The sequence below is a fragment of the Lithobates pipiens genome, unplaced genomic scaffold, assembly GCF_037356315.1.
Source record: "Lithobates pipiens isolate NorthernLeopardFrog02 unplaced genomic scaffold, aLitPip1_a1.2 Scaffold_28, whole genome shotgun sequence".
NCBI classification, from domain to species: Eukaryota; Metazoa; Chordata; class Amphibia; order Anura; family Ranidae; genus Lithobates; species Lithobates pipiens.
This window is the reverse complement of record NW_027507789.1, coordinates 8,085,967-8,095,222: the sequence shown is the minus strand read 5'-3', so window position 1 is coordinate 8,095,222 and position 9,256 is coordinate 8,085,967.

The window sequence follows — 9,256 nt, the reverse complement described above, 5'->3', positions numbered from 1 at the left end:
GAGTATACAGCGGGTTAGCGGGGGCGAAGCTTGAGGAGTATACAGCGGGTTAGCGGGGTCAAAGCTTGAGGAGTATACAGCGGGTTAGCGGGGGGCAAAGCTTGAGGAGTATACAGCGGGTTAGCGGGGGCAAAGCTTGAGGAGTATACAGCGGGTTAGCGGGGGCGAAGCTTGAGGAGTATACAGCGGGTTAGCGTGGGTGAAGAGCGGGTTAGCGTGGGTGAAGCTTGAGGCTTATACAGCAGGTTAGTGGGGCAAAGCTTGAAGAGTATACAGCGGGTTAGCATGGGTGAAGAACGGGTTAGCATGGGTGAAGCTTGAGGCGTATACAGCAGATTAGCGGGGCCGAAGCTTGAGGCGTATACAGCGGGTTAGCGGGGGTGAAGCTTGAGGAGTATACAGCGGGTTAGCGGGGGCAAAGCTTGAGGCATATACAGCGGGTTAGCGGGGGCGAAGCTTGAGGCGTATACAGCGGGTTAGCGGGGGCGAAGCTTGAGGCGTATACAGCGGGTTAGCGGGGCGAAGCTTGAGGAGTATACAGCGGGTTAGCGGGGGTGAAGCTTGAGGCGTATACAGCAGGTTAGCGGGGGCGAAGCTTGAGGCGTATACAGCGGGTTAGCGGGGCGAAGCTTGAGGAGTATACAGCGGGTTAGCGGGGGCAAAGCTTGAGGAGTATACAGCGGGTTAGCGGGGGCAAAGCTTGAGGAGTATACAGCGGGTTAGCGGGGGCGAAGCTTGAGGAGTATACAGCGGGTTAGCGGGGGCGAAGCTTGAGGAGTATACAGTGGGTTAGCGGGGGCAAAGCTTGAGGAGTATACAGCGGGTTAGCGGGGGCGAAGCTTGAGGAGTATACAGCGGGTTAGCGGGGTCAAAGCTTGAGGAGTATACAGCGGGTTAGCGGGGGGCAAAGCTTGAGGAGTATACAGCGGGTTAGCGGGGGCAAAGCTTGAGGAGTATACAGCGGGTTAGCGGGTTAGCAGGGGCGAAGCTTGAGGAGTATACAGCCCTAACCCTCTCTTCCCCCATTTCTGTTTAAGAGACAATAAATCTCTTTGTAGAGTATTGGCAGGGTATTGGCAGAGTATTGGCAGGTAAAGTATTGGCAGAGCATTGCAGGGTATGGCAGAGTATTAGCAGGGTATTGCAGAGTATTGGCAGGGAATTGTCAGGTAAAGTATTGGCAGGGTATTGCAGAGTATTGGCAGGTAAAGTATTGGCATGGTATTGCAGGGTATGGCAGAGTATTGGCAGGGTATGGCAGAGTATTGGCAGGGTATGGCAGAGTATTGGCAGAGTATTGGCAGGGTATGGCAGAGTATTGGCAGGTAAAGTATTGGCAGGGTATTGCAGAGTATGGCAGAGTATTGGCAGGGAATTGCAGGGTATGGCAGAGTATTGGCATGTAAAGTATTGGCAGGGTATTGTAGAGTATTGGCAGGTAAAGTATTGGCAGAGTATTGGCAGGGAATGGCAGAGTATTGGCAGGGAATTGTAGAGTATTGCAGAGTATTGGCAGGTAAAGTATTGGCAGGGTATTGCAGCGTATTGGCAGGGAATTGCAGAGTATTGGCAGAGTATTGACAGGGTATTGGCAGGGTATTGTAGAGTATTGCAGAGTATTGGCAGGTAAAGTATTGGCAGAGTATTGGCAGGGTATGGCAGAGTATTGGCAGGGTATTGCAGAGTATTGGCAGGGAATTGCAGTGTATTGGCAGAGTATTGACAGGGTATTGTAGAGTATTGCAGAGTATTGGCAGGTAAAGTATTGGCAGAGTATTGGCAGGGTATGGCAGAGTATTGGCAGGGTATGGCAGAGTATTGGCAGGGTATTGAGGGATGGCTGTGACTGCACTTGTCACAGAGCAGCGCTGTGGGCACTACAGATGCAGCCCACAGCCTGCTGCAATCCGATTTCTCCCCTCCACTGTACAGATCTGAGATCAGTACAGAGAGGGGAGAGAGGAACCGGCGTCATCATGACGCCGGTTTGTTTACACGTGATCGCTCCGAAATGACGGAGCAATCACATTGTAAACGCCGACGGGTGCACCAAGATGGCCACCACTCTGGAACTAGGCCGAAGCCACAGCCTTTCCTAAGGCTGAGACCGTGGCGTGTGCTGATCCGAGCGGGGTGACCCGTTCGGATCACAGATGCCGATCCGTTGCACCCCTATATACAACTATATAGATCAGACCAAAATGAGGAGCAAAGAGGAACAGAGGGACTTTTGTTTTGAATGAGGGACAGTCCCTCAAAATCCGGGACAGTTGGGAGGTATGCAATAAATGTTAGAGGAGAAGGGGTGTGGGTGGATTCTTAGAAGCAATTCTTCCCATGTAAGAGTTTTTGCGAAAGAAGACTAGTAAGTATACGAGGGCAACACCTGTTTTCTGATAGAACCCCAGAGATGTCTTTCTTTCCTCCTTTCTTTTTTTTACCGCCTTCTTCCTTTGCTTCCTTCCCCTCCTTCCTTTATTTCCTTTCATTTCATTTGAGTAATTCCTCTCTTCTTTCCTCTTGTTTTTTAGATTTATTATAAAAAAATAAAGGTGAACAATGGAACAATCACATCTGCATAATGCCTGTCGAAGAACGCTCTTTGCCAAGAAGCTAATAAAAGAAAAACTGCAAATTCTGAACTGCAAAACGTATTTCCCGGAACTTTCATCGCCGCTTCTCGTGAATACAGCTCTGCACCGATTGGATGATTCTGTTTTCTTGTTGTTTTTGTATTTCGGAGCAATTAATATAGCAAGATAGATAGATTTTCCGATAAGAATTCTTAGGGAAATTTGTACAAAAATTCTCAGAATATTTATTAGAACATTTCATTGTCATTCAGAAGATTTCATTTGCTTTTATCATTTGATTTTGGAGGGGGGTGGCCTTCGTGGAACAAAAAACCCACATACACTGTTAGAAACTCGTTCGCTCGAGAAGAATTTTTTCACACTGCGGTGGAAAGCGAACCTTGATTTGACCCCACTGATTAGAAAAAAATGAACAAACTTTCTACAGTGCCTTTGAAAAAGTATTCATACCCCTTGAGATTTTCCACATGTTGTCACGTTACAACCAAAAACGTAAATGTATTTTATTGGGATTTTATGTGATGGACCAACACAAAGTGGCTCATAATTGTGAAGTGGAATGAAAATGACAAATGGTTTTCAACGTTTTTTTTACACATAAATATGTGAAAAGTGTGGAGGAGGGGCATTTGTATTCAGTCCCCTTTACTCTGATACCCCTAAACTAAAATCTAGTGGAACCAATTGCCTTCAGAAGTCACCTAATTAGTAAATAGAGTCCACCTGTGTGTAATGTAATCTCAGTATAAATACAGCTGTTCTGTGAAGCCTTCAGAGGTTTGTTAGAGAACCTTAGTGAACAAACAGCATCATGAAGGCCATGGAACACACCAGACAGGTCAGGGATAAAGTTGTGGAGAAGTTTAAAGCGGGGTTAGGTTATAAAAAGAATTCCCAAGCTTTGAACATCTGACTGAGCTCTTGTTCAATCCATCATCGGAAAATGGAAAGAGTATGGGCACAACTGCAAACCTACCAAGACATGGCCGTCCACCTAAACGGCAAGGACGGGCAAGGAGAGCATTCATCACAGAAGCAGTCAAAAGACCCATGGTAACTCTGGAGGATACTGGCCACCTTGACGCGATATGGCTTGACCTCATTTCCGCTTTCGGCAGAGCTGTGTTCCCGCGCTGGCCCCCAATGTTTTGGCCGCGAATGTGCGGTCAGCCCGCCTTTTGGTTGTTTGGCACCACCTTAGAATCTCTCCTCCCCTGTTGTTCCCATGGATACTCTGGCAGACTTCTTCTATCGCTGGCCATTTGAGAGAAGACCCACCCAGCTGCCCATGACCACCGTTTCTGGTTTCTTAAGGGCTGGTCTGTGTGGGGTTCAGTTGCTGCTCTAACGGGTCCTCGTGAGACCCAGACACCACTGCTGAGATCTCTGGTGCCTCTGCCCATCCTCTGGTCTTATGCCCCGTACACTCCAGTGGATTTTCCGTCGGGAAAAATCTTGGATGGTTTTTCCGACGGAATTCCACTCAAGCTTGGCTTGCATACACACGGGTCACACAAAAGTTCTCTGAACTTTCGACCGTCAAGAACGTGGTGACGTACAACACTACGACGAGCCGAGAAAATTAAGTTCAATGCTTCCAAGCATGCGTAGGAATTTTATGCGTCGGAATTGCTACAGATGAACGCATTTTCGGATAGGAACTTTTTCCGACCGAAAAATAGAGAACCTGCTCTCAATCTTTTGTTGGCGGGAATTTCACCAGCAAAAATCCGATGGAGCGTACACACGGTGGCATTTTCCAACCAAAAGCTCTCATCGCACTTTTGCTGGCGGGATTTCCGATCGCGTGCACGCGCCATTCCTCTACCTGATGATAAGGAGCAGTTTCTCCTAATCATCATTTTGTTTGTGGTAAGAACTATCTTTCTTTTTTGAAGAACAAGTAGAACTTTTATAGCACCGATAGATAGAGATAAGATAGATATTAGCTGGAGATACTTTGCTTTCCCTATAGATCTTTAACCTCTTGCCGCCCGCCCTATAAGCAAATGACGGCTGCAAAGTGGTTTCAAAATCCTGACTGGGCGTCACAGGACGTCCTCAGGGTTTTGAGCCGCTGCACTCCCCCGGGGACGACGCATCGCGGTGATCGTTGTTGCGGGGTGTCAGTCTGACCCCCCGCAACTATGATCTCGGTAAAGAGTCTCCGACAGAGACTCTTTACCACGTGATCAGCCTCAGCCGTGTCCAATCACGGCTGATCACAGTGTAAATAGGAAGAGCCGGTGATTGGCTTTTCCTCACTCGCGTCTGTCAGACGCGAGTAGGGGAGAGCCGATCGGCTGCTCCTCTGACAGGGGGGGGTCTGTGCTGATCGATTATCAGCACACCTCCCCCCCTAGGATGCCCACACTGGAACAACAGGGCTGCCACCAGACAACAAGGGATGCCCAGCACCAGGTATGCCACCCTAGACCACCAGGGATACCAGTCAGTCCGCCAGTCAGTCAGTGCCCACAATGGATGCCAATCAGTGCCCACAATGGGAATCACTGATTGGCATGCATTATTGTTTGGCACTGATTGGCATCCATCAGTACAAAACAATACAATACAATGCTGCCTATCAGTGCCCATCCATGCTACCTATCAGTGCCCATCCATGCCAACTATCAGTGCCCATCTGTGCCGCCTATCCATGCCCATCTGTGCCGCCTATCCATGCCCATTCATGCCGCCTATCCATGCCAATCTGTGCCAGCTATCAGTGCCAATTTGTGCCACCTATCAGTGTCCATCCGTGTCACCCATCAGTGCCACCCATCAGTGCCGCCTATCAGTGCCACATATCAGTGCCCATAAATGCCACCTCATCAGTGCCACTTCATTGGTGCCACCTCATCAGTGCCCGTCAGTGCAGCCCCATCAGTGCCCATCAGTGAAGGAGAAAACGTACTTATTTACAAAGTTTTGCAACTGAAACAAAAAAAAAACATTTTTTTTCAAAATTTTCGGTCTTTCTTTATTTGTTTAGCAAAAAATAAAAACCGTAGAGGTGATCAAATACCACCAAAAGAAAGCTCTATTTGTGGGGAAAAAAAATTAAATTAAATGTCATTTGGGTACAGTGTAGCACGACCGCGCAATTGTCATTCAAAATGCGACAGCGCTGAAAGCTCAAAATTGGTCTGGGCAGGAAGGTGTTTAAGTGCCCGGTATTGAAGTGGTTAATATACTAATTGCTGAAAGAGTTTTGGCTCCTCTACCATTGATAACGTCTCGTCCGGTATCATTGAGCAGGTACTATGGGGCCTATTTACTAAAGCCAAAAAGACTGTGGACTTTAAAAAGTGCAGTTGCTCCAGAGCTTAATAAAAGAGTTAAGGTTTCACTTTGCAAAGAATACCCAATCACGTGGAAGGAAGAAAAAACAAAAAAAAAAACAGCATTTTCTGCTTGCACATGATTGGATGGTGGAAGTCAGCAGGGCTTCTGCTCATTTACTAAACTCTGGCGCAACTGCACTTGCAAAATGCGCAGTCTATTTGCCTTTAGTAAATCAACCCCAATGAGTCAAATGAGTATAACAATGATACACTAGCACCTGTTCAAAAATAAAAGGACAACGTTGTCTGGAAAGGAAGGAGCGACTGCTAGCAGCACGCCACATGCATCCACATCAGTCATACACACCACTAAAGCTAAAGCACAATAGATCCGATCCAGCTATTGTCTCAGGGAAGCTCCCAGGTATAGCCAGTGAAATATAAATGAATGCAAGCCAAGCAGTGAAGTCATTTGCACATAACCGTCAAGGAAACAATCAAAATACTGTATCATCTGGACCGAAATGAGGTACAGTGGTACCCTGAATTACAAGCATAATTCCTTCCAGAAGAATGTTTATAATCCAAAGCACTCATATATCAAAGCGAGTTTCCCCATAAAAGTCAATGAAAACTCACATAATTTGTTCCACAGTGACTTCTATTGTATGCAGTACCGCATTTGGCCAGAGGTTTGGGAGGGGGCGCCAGAAACACTCGGAAAAACACTCGGAAACTGCTTGGATGCACTCGAAGAGTCTTGGAAAACACTCAGGAACGGAGTGTTTCCGAGGTGGCTCAGAGTGCATCCGAACGGCTCTGAGTGTCACCGCCGCCCCCGCACCTCTGGCCAAATGCGTTACTGGAGTCCACAGATGCTTGAATCCTGCTCATTTTGCGAGACAATGCTCGCAAACCGAGTCAGGATTTAAAAAAAATAAAATAAAATAATAGGTTGTTTTGCGAAATGCTCGGTAATCGCGTTATAGACCGCAATCCGAGGTATTACCGTATAGAGGTGAGCGGATGTCACTGATCAGTGTGATCAAGGTGGATCCATGATATTAAAGCGGAGGTCCACCCTAAAAATAAGTTTCACATTAGTAGGTTCATTTTAATGTAAAATAAATAATTTCGTTAAAAAATTTGTTTTTTACTTGCCTGAAAGTGCCTGTTACTAGGCAGACTTCCTAATCCCACCGGTCCTGAGGCTGTCGTGCACATTGCTGGAAGATCGGGCTCAGGTAAGTATTTGGACTCTGTGTAGGCCAGTCAAGTTCCTCCACCCCAAACTCGCTCATCATCTTTATGGATCTTGCTTTGTGCACTGGTGGGCAGTCATGTTGGAACAGGAAGGGGCCGTCCCCAAACTGTTCCCACAAAGTTGGGAGCATAAAATTGTCCAAAATGTCTTGGTATGCTGACACCTTAAGAGTTCCCTTCACTGGAACTAAGGGGCCAAACCCCTGAACCCCACCATAATCCCCCCTCCACCAAATGAATTTGACCAGTGCACAAAGCAAGGTCCATAAAGACATGGATGAGCGAGTTTGGGGTGGTGGAACTTGGCAGGCCTGCACAGAGTCCTGACCTCAACCCGATAGAACACCTTTGGGATGAATTAGAGCGGGGACTGTGTGTCAGGCCTTCTCATGCAACATCGGTGCCTGACCTCACAAATTTGCTTCTGGAAGAATGGCCAAACATTCCCATAGACACCCTCCTAAACCTTGTGGGCAGCCTTCCTAGAAGAGATGAATCTGCTATAGCTGCAAAGGGTGGGCCAACTTAATATTAAACCCTACGGACTAAAACTGGGGATGCTATTAAAGTTCATGTTCATGTGTAAAGGCAGGCATCCCAATACTTTTGGTAATATAGTGTATTCCGCAGGTTTTTGCTTTAGTTTTGTTCTCATAGCTGTCTTCTGTAAATTTGCCACTAGATGGCAGCAGAGTTTAAAACAAAACTCAATTATCGCTTTATCAATTAAAAAAAAGAAAGAAAGAAAAAAATATATATACACACACACATATATATATATATATATATATATATATATATATATATATATATATATATATATATATATATATATATAAAGGTCAGGATAATAATACCGGTCAGGTTTTTATTTCTGTGTAAAAAAAAAAAAAAGATATATATATGTGTATATATGTCTTCTGAAATTTTGTCACTAGATGGCAGCAGAGCTGTAAAGATCATCAGCACAGGCAGCTATGCATTTATTTAATAGCTTCATGAACTGTGATGTTTATAGAAGTACCTGAACGTGACTTTTTATGTTACGTTTATGTTGTAGCCGCTACTACAGTGATCTCCTGTAGCTTCCAGGTCCTGCTGACAATTCCAGGCTGTTAAAATGATGACTAACCCGTGGCGGCCCGTTCATATGGGGGGGCCCCCCTTATCTATGCGCCTGGCCCCCAATCTCCATGCAGGGTGCCGGACGCATGAATTCCAATGTTTTTTTTTTTTTTAGAATCACATGACTAGAGCCTGAGGCTCTAATTGGCTTAAAAAAAAGGGTGGGCTCGAAGGCGCATTGCCAGTTGTATGACAATAGCTAACTAATATTCGCTATTGTCTTCCAAATTCTCCTCCCAGCCAATCAGGAAGCGGGACCCGTCACCCAATTGGCCGAGAGGAGAAGCGATCCTATTGGAAGCCACCGTGATGCAGAGGAAGAGAAGACGCAGGGGAAGCTGCCGCCCGCCACCTGGAGGAAGCGCTGCCCGCAACCCAGAGGGGGTAAGTGTTGGGCTGGTGACCGAACGACCGTGTAAGGGGGTGACCTGACGGACCTGGCCCCACCCCCAAAAAAATAAACCCCCAAAAAAATATACCACCAGCTGCCACTGTGTGTAACACATCAGCTATTGCAGGAACTGCTCTCAAAAATAGACCTGAACAGTGCTTATGAACAAGCCTATAGCAACCCACTCCTGAAATCCAGCACTGGGGTCTCTGAACCCCCAGGCCTTCAAACCCGCTCCTGCTATCTAGCACTGGGGTCTCTGAACCCCCAGGCCTTCAAACCCGTACCTGCTATCCAGCACTGGGGTCTCTGAACCCCCAGGCCTTCAAACCTGCTCCTGCTATCCAGCACTGGGGTCTCTGAACCCCCAGGCCTTCAAACCTGCTCCTGCTATACAGCACTGGGGTCTCTGAACCCCCAGGCCTTCAAACCCACTCTTGCTATCCAGCACTGGGGTCTCTGAACCCCCAGGCCTTCAAACCCGCTCCTGCTATCTAGCACTGGGGTCTCTGAACCCCCAGGCCTTCAAACCTGCTCCTGCTATACAGCACTGGGGTCTCTGAACCCCCAGGCCTTCAAACCCGCTCCTGCTATCC